General features: G+C 43.2%; 1 protein-coding gene across 1 annotated transcript in view; it reads left to right on the forward strand.

The window, feature by feature from the left end:
• Positions 1-16,340, forward strand: part of LOC143817139 (immunoglobulin superfamily member 1-like) — a 160,552-nt gene that overhangs the window by 48,784 nt on the left and 95,428 nt on the right. The window lies entirely within an intron of this gene.

Here is a 16,340-nt window from a genome sequence, read left to right on the forward strand (position 1 = left end):
TGCATGCTGTGTTTGTGCTTGCCTGCTGGATGTGCTCAGTGATTGTCCTGCACTTCTGTGACATGTGCATTGTGCTAATCTAATGTGTGCGCTATGCTTGTGTGATGTGTCTGATGTGTGCGCTGTTCTTGTACAATGTATGTGATGTGTGTGCTGTGCTTGTGCAATGTATGTGATGTGTGCGCTGTGCTTGTGTGATGTGTCTGATGTGTGTGCTGTGCTTGTGCAATGTATGTGATGTGTGCGCTGTGCTTGTGTGATGTGTCTGATGTGTGCGCTGTTCTTGTACAATGTATGTGATGTGTGTGCTGTGCATGTGCAATGTACGTGATGTGTGCGCTGTGCTTGTGTGCTGTGTCTGATGTGTATGCTGTGCTTGTGCAATGTATGTGATGTGTGCGCTGTGCTTGTGTGATGTGTCTGATGTGTGCGCTGTGCTTGTGCAATGTATGTGTTGTGTGTGCTGTGCTTGTGTGATGTGTCTGATGTGTGCGCTGTTCTTGTACAATGTATGTGATGTGTGTGCTGTGCTTGTGCAATGTATGTGATGTGTGCGCTGTGCTTGTGTGATGTGTCTGATGTGTGTGCTGTGCTTGTGCAATGTATGTGTTGTGTGCGCTGTGCTTGTGTGATGTGTCTGATGTGTGCGCTGTGCTTGTGTGATGTGTCTGATGTGTGTGCTGTACTTGTGCAATGTATGTGATGTGTGCGCTGTGCTTGTTTGATGTGTCTGATGTGTGTGCTGTGCTTGTGCAATGTATGTGATGTGTGCGCTGTGCTTGTTTGATGTGTCTGATGTGTGTGCTGTGCTTGTGCAATGTATGTGATGTGTACGCTGTGCTTGTGTGATGTGTCTGATGTGTGTGCTGTGCTTGTGCAATGTATGTGATGTGTGCGCTGTGCTTGCGTGATGTGTCTGATGTGTGCGCTGTGCTTGTGCAATGTACTGTATGTGTTGTGTGCGCTGTGCTTGTGTGATGTGTCTGATGTGTGCGCTGTGCTTCTGTGATGTGTCTGATGTGTGTGCTGTGCAAGGTATGTGTTGTGTGTGCTGTGCTTGTGTGATGTGTCTGATGTGTGCACTGTGCTTGTGTGATGTGTCTGATGTGTGTGCTGTGCATGTGCAATGTATGTGATGTGTGCACTGTGCTTGAGTGATGTGTCTGATGTGTGTGCTTTGCTTGTGCAATGTATGTGACGTGTGCGCTGTGCTTGTGGGATGTGTCTGATGTGTGCGCTGTGCTTGTGCAATGTATGTGTTGTGTGCGCTGTGCTTGTGTGATGTGTCTGATGTGTACGCTGTGCTTGTGTGATGTGTCTGATGTGTGTGCTGTGCTTGTGCAATGTATGTGATGTGTGCACTGTGCTTGTGTGATGTGTCTGATGTGTGTGCTGTGCTTGTGCAACGTATGTGATGTGTGCGCTGTGCTTGTGTGATGTGTCTGATGTGTGCGCTGTGCTTGTGCAATGTATGTGTTGTGTGCGCTGTGCTTGTGTGATGTGTCTGATGTGTGTGCTGTGCTTGTGTGATGTGTCTGATTTGTGTGCTGTGCTTGTGCAATGTATGTGATGTGTGCGCTGTGCTTGTGCAATGTATGTGTTGTGTGCGCTGTGCTTGTGTGATGTGTCTGATGTGTGCGCTGTGCTTGTGTGATGTGTCTGATGTGTGTGCTGTGCTTGTGCAATGTATGTGATGTGTGCACTGTGCTTGTGTGATGTGTCTGATGTGTACGCTGTGCTTGTGTGATGTGTCTGATGTGTGTGCTGTGCTTGTGCAATGTATGTGATGTGTGCACTGTGCTTGTGTGATGTGTCTGATGTGTGTGCTGTGCTTGTGCAACGTATGTGATGTGTGCGCTGTGCTTGTGTGATGTGTCTGATGTGTGCGCTGTGCTTGTGCAATGTATGTGTTGTGTGCGCTGTGCTTGTGTGATGTGTCTGATGTGTGTGCTGTGCTTGTGTGATGTGTCTGATTTGTGTGCTGTGCTTGTGCAATGTATGTGATGTGTGCGCTGTGCTTGTGTGATGTGTCTGATGTGTGTGCTGTGCTTGTGCAATGTATGTGTTGTGCGCGCTGTGCTTGTGTGATGTGTCTGATGTGTGTGCTGTGCTTGTGCAATTTATGTGATGTGTGCACTGTGCTTGTGTGATGTGTCTGATGTGTGTGCTGTGCATGTGCAATGTATGTGATGTGTGCACTGTGCTTGTGTGATGTGTCTGATGTGTGCGCTGTGCTTGTGCAATGTATGTGTTGTGTGCGCTGTGCTTGTGTGATGTGTCTGATGTGTGCGCTGTGCTTGTGTGATGTGTCTGATGTGTGTGCTGTGCTTGTGCAATGTATGTGATGTGTGCACTGTGCTTGTGTGATGTGTCTGATGTGTGTGCTGTGCTTGTGCAATGTATGTGACGTGTGCGCTGTGCTTGTGGGATGTGTCTGATGTGTGCGCTGTGCTTGTGCAATGTATGTGTTGTGTGCGCTGTGCTTGTGTGATGTGTCTGATGTGTACGCTGTGCTTGTGTGATGTGTCTGATGTGTGTGCTGTGCTTGTGCAATGTATGTGATGTGTGCACTGTGCTTGTGTGATGTGTCTGATGTGTGTGCTGTGCTTGTGCAACGTATGTGATGTGTGCGCTGTGCTTGTGTGATGTGTCTGATGTGTGCGCTGTGCTTGTGCAATGTATGTGTTGTGTGCGCTGTGCTTGTGTGATGTGTCTGATGTGTGTGCTGTGCTTGTGTGATGTGTCTGATTTGTGTGCTGTGCTTGTGCAATGTATGTGATGTGTGCGCTGTGCTTGTGTGATGTGTCTGATGTGTGTGCTGTGCTTGTGCAATGTATGTGTTGTGCGCGCTGTGCTTGTGTGATGTGTCTGATGTGTGTGCTGTGCTTGTGCAATTTATGTGATGTGTGCACTGTGCTTGTGTGATGTGTCTGATGTGTGTGCTGTGCATGTGCAATGTATGTGATGTGTGCACTGTGCTTGTGTGATGTGTCTGATGTGTGCGCTGTGCTTGTGCAATGTATGTGTTGTGTGCGCTGTGCTTGTGTGATGTGTCTGATGTGTGCGCTGTGCTTGTGTGATGTGTCTGATGTGTGTGCTGTGCTTGTGCAATGTATGTGATGTGTGCACTGTGCTTGTGTGATGTGTCTGATGTGTGTGCTGTGCTTGTGCAATGTATGTGAAGTGTGCGCTGTGCTTGTGTGATGTGTCTGATGTGTGTGCTGTGCTTGTGCAATGTATGTGTTGTGTGCGCTGTGCTTGTGTGATGTGTCTGATGTGTGCGCTGTGCTTGTATGATGTGTCTGATGTGTGTGCTGTGCTTGTGCAATGTATGTGATGTGTGCGCTGTGCTTGGGTGATGTGTCTGATGTGTGTGCTGTGCTTGTGCAATGTATGTGATTTGTGCGCTGTGCTTGTGTGATGTGTCTGATGTGTGAGCTGTGCTTGTGTGATGTGTCTGATGTGTGTGCTGTGCTTGTGCAATGTATGTGATGTGTGCGCTGTGCTTGTGTGATGTGACTGATGTGTGAGCTGTGCTTGTGTGATGTGTCTGATGTGTGTACTGTGCTTGTGCAAGGTATGTGATGTGTGCGCTGTGCTTGTGTGATGTTTCTGATGTGTGCGTAATCCTTGTGCAGCGTATATGATGTGTGCACTGTGCTTGTGTAAAGTTTACTTTGTACTTATATGGCATGTACACCATACTATTATTTTGAACACTACTGTAGTTTGGACTCTTATGTACACGATGATACCAAATATGTGTATTTTTTACATTTTTTTTTAATATCTTTATTTTTATTGGGGGGAAAGGAGATGATTCGAACTTGCATTATTTTTTTTTTTACTTTTTATTGCATTTATTAGACCCCTAGGTAAACCCTGGCTGTCATAGCAACCCATTATCACGGGGACGGCAGTGGACAGATAGAATGACGTGCCCCTATGCTGGTGCGCTATTAATACTGATGCCAGAGATTGATAGTGGTACTTAACAGGTTAACAGTCACAAGCAGAGTTCCACTTCCAGTTGTTAGAGACAGGTATTTTAGACTAACTGTATAGTTATACAGTGCCTTGCAAAAGTATTCGGCCCCCTGGAACTTTTCAACCTTTTCCCACATATCATGCTTCAAACATAAAGATACCAAATGTAAATTTTTGGTGAAGAATCAACAACAAGTGAAACTCAATTGTGAAGTTGAACGAAATTTATTGGTTATTTTACATTTTTGTGGAAAATCAAAAACTGAAAAGTGGGGCGTTCAATATTATTCGGCCCCTTTAACTTAATACTTTGTTGCGCCACCTTTTGCTGCGATTACAGCTGCAAGTCGCTTGGGGTATGTCTCTATCAGTTTTATAAGTCTCAAGGCGCGGTACACATAAATAAAAAAGGGGGGAAATAATATATATCACCACCAGATGTGCACCAATAAGGAGTGTAACGGACAAATCGGAATAACACCTAAAAACATGAAGAAAAGAACCGAAACAAAGTCCAAGATGAAGTATAAATACCAAAATTTATTAAAATATATGATATAGTGGAACGGTGGAAAAAATACCATAAAAATCACAACACCAGGGACATATAAATAGCACTAAGAATAAATTAAATATATAACCACAGTGGAGGTTCGACATATATGTGCATACCTATGTATGTAAACCATGTAGGTATAAAAAGCAGGTATACCAAATCAATATTATAAAGTGCATGTGCAAAAATCAATTGATTGGTGGCAAAAATAAAACCAAATAGAATTGCTAACGCTAGATACTGGCGGTAAATACTGGCGTTAAATACAGCCAATATGTGACATGAGGAACATGGTGACCAGTAAAGTGTAGAGCGCCAAGCGGGCAAAAGACTAAGTGAAATGGAGGCCAAAGCCACCTGGTATTTACCTGCTATGTGGAGTAAGACGTCCCTGGGATGTGCCGAGCCCCGATGCGCGTTTCGGCGTCTGCCTTCGTCAGGGGGTCTATCAGTTTTGTACATCGAGAGACTGAAATTCTTGCCCATTCTTCCTTGGCAAACAGCTCAAGCTCAGTGAGGTTTGATGGAGATCGTTTGTGAACAGCAGTTTTCAGCTCTTTCCACAGATTCTCGATTGGATTGAGGTCTGGACTTTGACTTGGCCATTCTAACACATGGATAGGTTTATTTGTGAACCATTCCATTGTCGATTTTGCTTTATGTTTGGGACCATTGTCTTGTTGGAAGACAAATCTCCGTCCCAGTCTCAGGTCTTTTGTAGACTCCAACAGGTTTTCTTCAAGAATGGTCGTGTATTTGGCTTCATCCATCTTCCCATCAATTCTAACCATCTTCCCTGTCCCTGCTGAAGAAAAGCAGGCCCAAACCATGATGCTGCCACCACCATGCTTGACAGTGGAGATGGTGTGTTCAGGGTGATGAGCTGTGTTGCCTTTACGCCAAACATATCGTTTGGCATTGTTGCCAAAAAGTTCGATTTTGGTTTCATCTGACCAGAGCACCTTCTTCCACATGTTTGGTGTGTCTCCCAGGTGGCTTGTTGTAAACTTTAAACAACACTTTTTATGGATATCTTTGAGAAATGGCTTTCTTCTTGCCACTCTTCCATAAAGGCCAGATTTGTGCAGTGTACAACTGATTGTTGTCCTATGGACAGACTGTCCCACCTCAGGTGTAGATCTCTGCAGTTCATCCAGAGTGATCATGGGCCTCTTGGCTGCATCTCTGATCAGTCTTCTCTTTGTTTGAGATGAAAATTTAGAGGGACTACCGGGTCTTGGTAGATTTGCAGTGGTATGATACTCCTTGCATTTCAATATGATCCATTGCACAGTGCTCCTTGGGATGTTTAAAGTTTTGGAAATCATTTTGTATCCAAATCCGGCTTTAAACTTCTTCACAACAGTATCACGGACCTGCCTGTTGTGTACCTTGGTCTTCATGATGCTCTCTGTGCTTTAAACAGAACCCTGGGACTATCACAGAGCAGGTACTTTTATACGGAGACTTGATTACACACAGGTAGATTATATTTATCATCATTAGGCATTTAGGACAACATTGGATCATTCAGAGATCCACAATGAACTTCTGGAGTGAGTTTGCTGCACTGAACGTAAAGGGGCCGAATAATATTGCACGCCCCACTTTCCAGTTTTTGATTTTCCACAAAAATTTTAAATAATCAATAAATTTCGTTCAACTTCACAATTGTGTTCCACTTGTTGATTCTTCACCAAAAAATTACATTTGGTATCTTTATGTTTGAAGCATGATATGTGGGAAAAGGTTGAAAAGTTCCAGAGGGCCGAATACTTTCGCAAGGCACTGTATATCGAGCGTCACCCCTATAAAAATCATATTAGCAGTGTACCTGTTACTGGTTCAGTGTTTGTGGAAATGACTTTTAATACATATATAAGGGGCTTCAGTGCATCCATGGCATGGCCATGAGCTGGGTGCACTGTTTTGCCCCTCAATTTGTCTCTTTGGGACTGCCCTACCTTATAAACGCTACCCCAAATGTGTGTGAATGCACATTGACACTGGCTGTGCAGGCTGCATTCTCACACAATGGCTGGACACGTTCTTCCACCTGGCCCTCTGCAGATGCTACTCGCTACACTTTATAGTATACGAGCAGCAAGAGCAAAGAAAACCTAGGAAGGAAAACGCATCCAGCGATTTTGTGCGATCACGGTCTGCACAGTTACTATCAATACGCATATGCACACACGCAGAGCAATGTTTGTTTGACTTTTTGGATATGGGACAGACTCCTACTTCATCTTTAAACCACCATAAGTACAGTAAACCTAGGCACTAGAATAAATACACAAAACACATTATTTTGATTGTCAAAATAGGCAGTTTTTACTTAAATCACAGGATTAAATAATCACAATAGGAGTCAGGTCAAGTGCTAGTACATTGGGATTCACAAGTACTGTGATATGCCCAGATGTCTGACATACAGCACCAGGACAGACAGCCATAAAGGGGTGGCACGCACTGGCTTGCCATTCAAGCAGAGCCATTAAACTATTCAGGGCACCAATGACCCTAATATCCTCACTCCTGTGCTTAACCACTGTACCCGCCCCTGATTGACGCTACCATTACAACATCCTTGAGGCTAGCCACCAAAGCCTTGCCTGTTCACCACCATGAGGATTTACATCCTCTATTAGTTAAAATGAGTCCACCTTAACTTCTCTGCAACTTCCACCTGAATCGCAAAGCCGTGATGGGTTATAAATTCCAAGTCACATTTGACACTTTTTTTAAATAAATCACTTTTGTAAACTTAAAGTCCCTGCAAAAGCATTAAGGAGACTAAGGGGACTAAACTTTTCAAACCTCCAACTCACAAAGAGTCATCCTACAGCGCTCAGGACTCAGGAGAGGAAAAGTCACCTGTGGAGGAAACATCTAGGGAACCGCGGCTAAAGGATTGCCCTTCCCTTTTGCTTAGAAGGATAATGCTAATGATAACTCTTTATAGCCAACATAACATTTAACCTGGTACAAGATATACAATGGAAAATTCAAAAATAGAATAAAGCATTCATCATTATACAAGCAATAATTAAAACATTTTAGGACAGAGATTATAAACAGGGTGGGAGGGCAGGTAATGTTTTCTCCATTTCATCCTTTGAGAGAAAGAGGGAAAGAGCCCAAGTTACCTCCCCTATACAAGCCCCACCCTCCTCACAGTAAGACACCAGGCACAGACATACTAAGCTCCCTCCTCTTAAAGCAACATCACTCTTGTTTAAAATCTACACTGCTATACAAACAAAGCTGCAGGAGTTAAAAGTTCACCCCTCCCAAAGGCATGTCCTCCTCTGCCTTGTGCTCCAGTGGTTTCTTTAGGATAGAGCTCTATCCATCACTCTCAACCTAGGGCAGTCCCAAAGATGCAAATTGAAGGGGCAAAATGGTGCACACAGCTTATGGCCACGCCATGCGTACACCAAAGACCCCCTATTTACATATGGATTAAAAGTTATTTTCACAAGCACTCTTTCACTGTCATGAATTTGACGCACTCTGTTGGGACCTGTGGTTATGAGAAAATATGCCTAGGGGCAAATATGGATTAACTCTGGCTAATGTGATAGCCAGTTAAAATCTGAAGATCGTTCAGCCAGTTTTCCTAGGTTTCACAACTGCCTAAGTTCTGACCCCGTTTGTGAATTCAAAAGGATATATGGCACCACAACACTCAATCAAGTAGGAGTAGCAATCAGCAAGGATGTTCCAAGTCAATTCCAACTTTGATTGTATCTGGAAAAAGCAATTAGGAATGAAAAGTCCGTCCTGACAATCCTATGAATGGAACACTTCCCTTAGTACCAATTGTGGATTATATTGACCAAAAAACGTACACTACAGCTAGTTTGAATGGAGGGGCTATTTGTTGTATGCCTGACATCTCCCAATCTAATGACATGACAGAGAAATTGTCAGTATAGCTATTAAGCTGTGACAATAGATTCACAGAGGACTAGAGAAATAATTAAATAATTTCACTCTTCATGCCCCTTCTGTTAAGTAATACAGTGGCATGTAAAAGTTTGGGTACCCCTAGTCAAAATTACTGTTATTGTGAACAGTTAACCACTTTCTGACATATGTCGTAATAATACGTCCCTGTGCCCTGGGCTTATCTGACCAGGAATGTATTATTATTGCATGGCGATCATTCGCGCACACTGGGTGTGGGCAAGTGATCATTGCCGGGTGTCAGCTGACACCTGGCACTAAGAGACAGGAGCGGTCACACAACACTCCTGGCACTTTAGCCCACTAAATGCTGCAATCGAATGCGATTGCAGCATTTCAGGAGCCAGCAGAGGGATGACAGCCCCTCTGCCTTTGGATCGGAGAACCAGCGGCGTGACGCCGGGTCCCGATCATTGCCATGGTGATCCAATGTCGTCATGACGACATCTGGGTCACCAGAGCTAGGAAAGTTGCTTGATCATGCACAGTGCATGAAAAGCAAATTTCTCTGTCAGTGCAGAGCTGACAGTTTATACAGCATGGGGATCCTGCTGCATTCCCATGCTGTACAAGAGATCAGCCTGCAAAAAATGATCGTCCCATAGTTGGACAAACTAAAAATGTTTAAAAAAAAAGTTAAAAAAATTAAAAAAAATTATATAATTGTAAAAATATTTTTGAAAAATATCAAAAATAATAATAAAAAAATCTAAAGATATTGTATCTATTAATAAATATTTTACTGAAAAGAAAAATATAAACAATAAAAGCACATATATTTGATATTGCCACGTTCGCAATGACCCGACCTATAAAACTGTCCCACTAGTTAACCCATTTATTGAACACCATACAAAATAAATAAAAAAGAATGCAGAAAACAATGCTCTATCATCATAAAAGTGGAGTAAAGCTAGATAAAAAACAAATATTAATAAATATGGTACCACTGAAAACATCAACTTGTCCTGCAAAAAACAAGCCATCACATGACTCTGTTAGCTGAAATATGGAAAAATTATAGCTCTCCAAATGTGGTGATGCAAAAACTATTTTTTGAAATAAAAAGCATCTTTTAGTGTGTGACAGCTGCCAAACATAAAACCCAATATAAATCTGGTATCGCTGTAATCACACCGACCCAAATAATAAAGTCACCTAATCACTTATACTGTACTGAGCGCCTACACCCGGGTTTCCGTGGAAATATCTGAAATGCATTATTCAAACGGAACCTCTGGTGGAAGATTCCCTATAATGTGGCAGATGGAGGCACTGTGGACGCTGTCTGATCTGTGATTCGGCGGTGTCCGTCTTTTTAGGATTGCATAAAAGTGCCACAATTTTCTGCACTTCTGAAAAGGACACCGCTGAACAAAGACCAGAGTCCAGAGTCACTCTGTTTTCTCATGATGCTGAATGGATCCCTTGGGGGTTTCATTCGAATCATGTAGGAGTTTTAGATGGAAACCCCAAAGTAAGTGGCCAGCGTAGAGCGCCATTTTATGTTCTGTAAAATGTTCTCAATAAAAGCTTCAATTTAGTGCACAAAAAAAGCAGGTCTGTCATCTGTTAACGGAAATATAGGGGGCTTTCACGTTACTGGTAGCACAAAGGCTCTGGAATACGAAATGGCTCCTCACCCCCCCAAAGAAATTCAGTAAATTCTCTGCTCCCAAATCCAAATGCCCCCCTCCCTTCTGAGCACCAGTGTGCCTAAACCACATATTGCGTCCACATGTTTGGCATTTCTGAAGCGATGAGAGCCCGCTTAAAGGGAACCTGTCACCACGTTTTTGGAAGATGGGATAAAAATAGCGTTAAATAGGGGCAGAGGTGGGCGTTACATTAGTGTGTTTGTTATGCGTTTATTACCCACCTAAGTTGCCGAAATACCTTTGCAAAGTCTCCGTTTTCGCCTGTCAATCAGGCTGGTCTGGTCAAAAGGGCGTGTTGTCTTCCCCCAGATTTTGCGTAGTTTTCCGTTGGTGGCGTAGTGGTGTGCGCATGCCCAAGGTCCCGAATCCTCTGTCAGGGGATTTAAAAGAGCGCGCTGTTCGTTAGTTCATTGGTGATCGGTGGGCGCGGCCATCTTCCTTTGGCCGCGCGTGCGCAGAAGCGGCGCTCTGCTGGCCGCGGCTTCAGGAAAATGGCCGCCGCGATATCCATCTGCGCACGCGCGGCATCCCGCATCCTCAGTAGGCAGTTTTTACTTAAATCACAGGATTAAATAATCACAATAGGAGTCAGGTCAAGTGCTAGTACATTGGGATTCACAAGTACTGTGATATGCCCAGATGTCTGACATACAGCACCAGGACAGACAGCCATAAAGGGGTGGCACGCACTGGCTTGCCATTCAAGCAGAGACATTAAACTATTCAGGGCACCAATGACCCTAATATCCTCACTCCTGTGCTTAACCACTGTACCCGCCCCTGATTGACGCTACCATTACAACATCCTTGAGGCTAGCCACCAAAGCCTTGCCTGTTCACCACCATGAGGATTTACATCCTCTATTAGTTAAAATGAGTCCACCTTAACTTCTCTGCAACTTCCACCTGAATCGCAAAGCCGTGATGGGTTATAAATTCCAAGTCACATTTGACACTTTTTTTAAATAAATCACTTTTGTAAACTTAAAGTCCCTGCAAAAGCATTAAGGAGACTAAGGGGACTAAACTTTTCAAACCTCCAACTCACAAAGAGTCATCCTACAGCGCTCAGGACTCAGGAGAGGAAAAATCACCTGTGGAGGAAACATCTAGGGAACCGCGGCTAAAGGATTGCCCTTCCCTTGGGCTTAGAAGGATAATGCTAATGATAACTCTTTATAGCCAACATAACATTTAACCTGGTACAAGATATACAATGGAAAATTCAAAAATAGAATAAAGCATTCATCATTATACAAGCAATAATTAAAACATTTTAGGACAGAGATTATAAACAGGGTGGGAGGGCAGGTAATGTTTTCTCCATTTCATCCTTTGAGAGAAAGAGGGAAAGAGCCCAAGTTACCTCCCCTATACAAGCCCCACCCTCCTCACAGTAAGACACCAGGCACAGACATACTAAGCTTCCTCCTCTTAAAGCAACATCACTCTTGTTTAAAATCTACACTGCTATACAAACAAAGCTGCAGGAGTTAAAAGTTCACCCCTCCCAAAGGCATGTCCTCCTCTGCCTTGTGCTCCAGTGGTTTCTTTAGGATAGAGCTCTATCCATCACTCTCAACCTAGGGCAGTCCCAAAGATGCAAATTGAAGGGGCAAAATGGTGCACACAGCTTATGGCCACGCCATGCGTACACCAAAGACCCCCTATTTACATATGGATTAAAAGTTATTTTCACAAGCACTCTTTCACTGTCATGAATTTGACGCACTCTGTTGGGACCTGTGGTTATGAGAAAATATGCCTAGGGGCAAATATGGATTAACTCTGGCTAATGTGATAGCCAGTTAAAATCTGAAGATCGTTCAGCCAGTTTTCCTAGGTTTCACAACTGCCTAAGTTCTGACCCTGTTTGTGAATTCAAAAGGATATATGGCACCACAACACTCAATCAAGTAGGAGTAGCAATCAGCAAGGATGTTCCAAGTCAATTCCAACTTTGATTGTATCTGGAAAAAGCAATTAGGAATGAAAAGTCCGTCCTGACAATCCTATGAATGGAACACTTCCCTTAGTACCAATTGTGGATTATATTGACCAAAAAACGTACACTACAGCTAGTTTGAATGGAGGGGCTATTTGTTGTATGCCTGACATCTCCCAATCTAATGACATGACAGAGAAATTGTCAGTATAGCTATTAAGCTGTGACAATAGATTCACAGAGGACTAGAGAAATAATTAAATAATTTCACTCTTCATGCCCCTTCTGTTAAGTAATACAGTGGCATGTAAAAGTTTGGGTACCCCTAGTCAAAATTACTGTTATTGTGAACAGTTAACCACTTTCTGACATATGTCGTAATAATACGTCCCTGTGCCCTGGGCTTATCTGACCAGGAATGTATTATTATTGCATGGCGATCATTCGCGCACACTGGGTGTGGGCAAGTGATCATTGCCGGGTGTCAGCTGACACCTGGCACTAAGAGACAGGAGCGGTCACACAACACTCCTGGCACTTTAGCCCACTAAATGCTGCAATCGAATGCGATTGCAGCATTTCAGGAGCCAGCAGAGGGATGACAGCCCCTCTGCCTTTGGATCGGAGAACCAGCGGCGTGACGCCGGGTCCCGATCATTGCCATGGTGATCCAATGTCGTCATGACGACATCTGGGTCACCAGAGCTAGGAAAGTTGCTTGATCATGCACAGTGCATGAAAAGCAAATTTCTCTGTCAGTGCAGAGCTGACAGTTTATACAGCATGGGGATCCTGCTGCATTCCCATGCTGTACAAGAGATCAGCCTGCAAAAAATGATCGTCCCATAGTTGGACAAACTAAAAATGTTTAAAAAAAAAGTTTAAAAAATTAAAAAAATATATATAATTGTAAAAATATTTTTGAAAAATATCAAAAATAATAATAAAAAAATCTAAAGATATTGTATCTATTAATAAATATTTTACTGAAAAGAAAAATATAAACAATAAAAGCACATATATTTGATATTGCCACGTTCGCAATGACCCGACCTATAAAACTGTCCCACTAGTTAACCCATTTATTGAACACTATACAAAATAAATAAAAAAGAATGCAGAAAACAATGCTCTATCATCATAAAAGTGGAATAAAGCTAGATAAAAAACAAATATTAATAAATATGGTACCACTGAAAACATCAACTTGTCCTGCAAAAAACAAGCCATCACATGACTCTGTTAGCTGAAATATGGAAAAATTATAGCTCTCCAAATGTGGTGATGCAAAAACTATTTTTTGAAATAAAAAGCATCTTTTAGTGTGTGACAGCTGCCAAACATAAAACCCAATATAAATCTGGTATCGCTGTAATCACACCGACCCAAATAATAAAGTCACCTAATCACTTATACTGTACTGAGCGCCTACACCCGGGTTTCCGTGGAAATATCTGAAATGCATTATTCAAACGGAACCTCTGGTGGAAGATTCCCTATAATGTGGCAGATGGAGGCACTGTGGACGCTGTCTGATCTGTGATTCGGCGGTGTCCGTCTTTTTAGGATTGCATAAAAGTGCCACAATTTTCTGCACTTCTGAAAAGGACACCGCTGAACAAAGACCAGAGTCCAGAGTCACTCTGTTTTCTCATGATGCTGAATGGATCCCTTGGGGGTTTCATTCGAATCATGTAGGAGTTTTAGATGGAAACCCCAAAGTAAGTGGCCAGCGTAGAGCGCCATTTTATGTTCTGTAAAATGTTCTCAATAAAAGCTTCAATTTAGTGCACAAAAAAAGCAGGTCTGTCATCTGTTAACGGAAATATAGGGGGCTTTCACGTTACTGGTAGCACAAAGGCTCTGGAATACGAAATGGCTCCTCACCCCCCCAAAGAAATTCAGTAAATTCTCTGCTCCCAAATCCAAATGCCCCCCTCCCTTCTGAGCACCAGTGTGCCTAAACCACATATTGCGTCCACATGTTTGGCATTTCTGAAGCGATGAGAGCCCGCTTAAAGGGAACCTGTCACCACGTTTTTGGAAGATGGGATAAAAATAGCGTTAAATAGGGGCAGAGGTGGGCGTTACATTAGTGTGTTTGTTATGCGTTTATTACCCACCTAAGTTGCCGAAATACCTTTGCAAAGTCTCCGTTTTCGCCTGTCAATCAGGCTGGTCTGGTCAAAAGGGCGTGTTGTCTTCCCCCAGATTTTGCGTAGTTTTCCGTTGGTGGGGTAGTGGTGTGCGCATGCCCAAGGTCCCGAATCCTCTGTCAGGGGATTTAAAAGAGCGCGCTGTTCGTTAGTTCATTGGTGATCGGTGGGCGCGGCCATCTTCCTTTGGCCGCGCGTGCGCAGAAGCGGCGCTCTGCTGGCCGCGGCTTCAGGAAAATGGCCGCCGCGATATCCATCTGCGCACGCGCGGCATCCCGCATCCTCAGTAGGCAGTTTTTACTTAAATCACAGGATTAAATAATCACAATAGGAGTCAGGTCAAGTGCTAGTACATTGGGATTCACAAGTACTGTGATATGCCCAGATGTCTGACATACAGCACCAGGACAGACAGCCATAAAGGGGTGGCACGCACTGGCTTGCCATTCAAGCAGAGACATTAAACTATTCAGGGCACCAATGACCCTAATATCCTCACTCCTGTGCTTAACCACTGTACCCGCCCCTGATTGACGCTACCATTACAACATCCTTGAGGCTAGCCACCAAAGCCTTGCCTGTTCACCACCATGAGGATTTACATCCTCTATTAGTTAAAATGAGTCCACCTTAACTTCTCTGCAACTTCCACCTGAATCGCAAAGCCGTGATGGGTTATAAATTCCAAGTCACATTTGACACTTTTTTTAAATAAATCACTTTTGTAAACTTAAAGTCCCTGCAAAAGCATTAAGGAGACTAAGGGGACTAAACTTTTCAAACCTCCAACTCACAAAGAGTCATCCTACAGCGCTCAGGACTCAGGAGAGGAAAAATCACCTGTGGAGGAAACATCTAGGGAACCGCGGCTAAAGGATTGCCCTTCCCTTGGGCTTAGAAGGATAATGCTAATGATAACTCTTTATAGCCAACATAACATTTAACCTGGTACAAGATATACAATGGAAAATTCAAAAATAGAATAAAGCATTCATCATTATACAAGCAATAATTAAAACATTTTAGGACAGAGATTATAAACAGGGTGGGAGGGCAGGTAATGTTTTCTCCATTTCATCCTTTGAGAGAAAGAGGGAAAGAGCCCAAGTTACCTCCCCTATACAAGCCCCACCCTCCTCACAGTAAGACACCAGGCACAGACATACTAAGCTTCCTCCTCTTAAAGCAACATCACTCTTGTTTAAAATCTACACTGCTATACAAACAAAGCTGCAGGAGTTAAAAGTTCACCCCTCCCAAAGGCATGTCCTCCTCTGCCTTGTGCTCCAGTGGTTTCTTTAGGATAGAGCTCTATCCATCACTCTCAACCTAGGGCAGTCCCAAAGATGCAAATTGAAGGGGCAAAATGGTGCACACAGCTTATGGCCACGCCATGCGTACACCAAAGACCCCCTATTTACATATGGATTAAAAGTTATTTTCACAAGCACTCTTTCACTGTCATGAATTTGACGCACTCTGTTGGGACCTGTGGTTATGAGAAAATATGCCTAGGGGCAAATATGGATTAACTCTGGCTAATGTGATAGCCAGTTAAAATCTGAAGATCGTTCAGCCAGTTTTCCTAGGTTTCACAACTGCCTAAGTTCTGACCCCGTTTGTGAATTCAAAAGGATATATGGCACCACAACACTCAATCAAGTAGGAGTAGCAATCAGCAAGGATGTTCCAAGTCAATTCCAACTTTGATTGTATCTGGAAAAAGCAATTAGGAATGAAAAGTCCGTCCTGACAATCCTATGAATGGAACACTTCCCTTAGTACCAATTGTGGATTATATTGACCAAAAAACGTACACTACAGCTAGTTTGAATGGAGGGGCTATTTGTTGTATGCCTGACATCTCCCAATCTAATGACATGACAGAGAAATTGTCAGTATAGCTATTAAGCTGTGACAATAGATTCACAGAGGACTAGAGAAATAATTAAATAATTTCACTCTTCATGCCCCTTCTGTTAAGTAATACAGTGGCATGTAAAAGTTTGGGTACCCCTAGTCAAAATTACTGTTATTGTGAACAGTTAACCACTTTCTGACATATG

The sequence above is a fragment of the Ranitomeya variabilis genome, chromosome 1, assembly GCF_051348905.1.
Source record: "Ranitomeya variabilis isolate aRanVar5 chromosome 1, aRanVar5.hap1, whole genome shotgun sequence".
In the NCBI taxonomy this organism is placed as follows: domain Eukaryota; kingdom Metazoa; phylum Chordata; class Amphibia; order Anura; family Dendrobatidae; genus Ranitomeya; species Ranitomeya variabilis.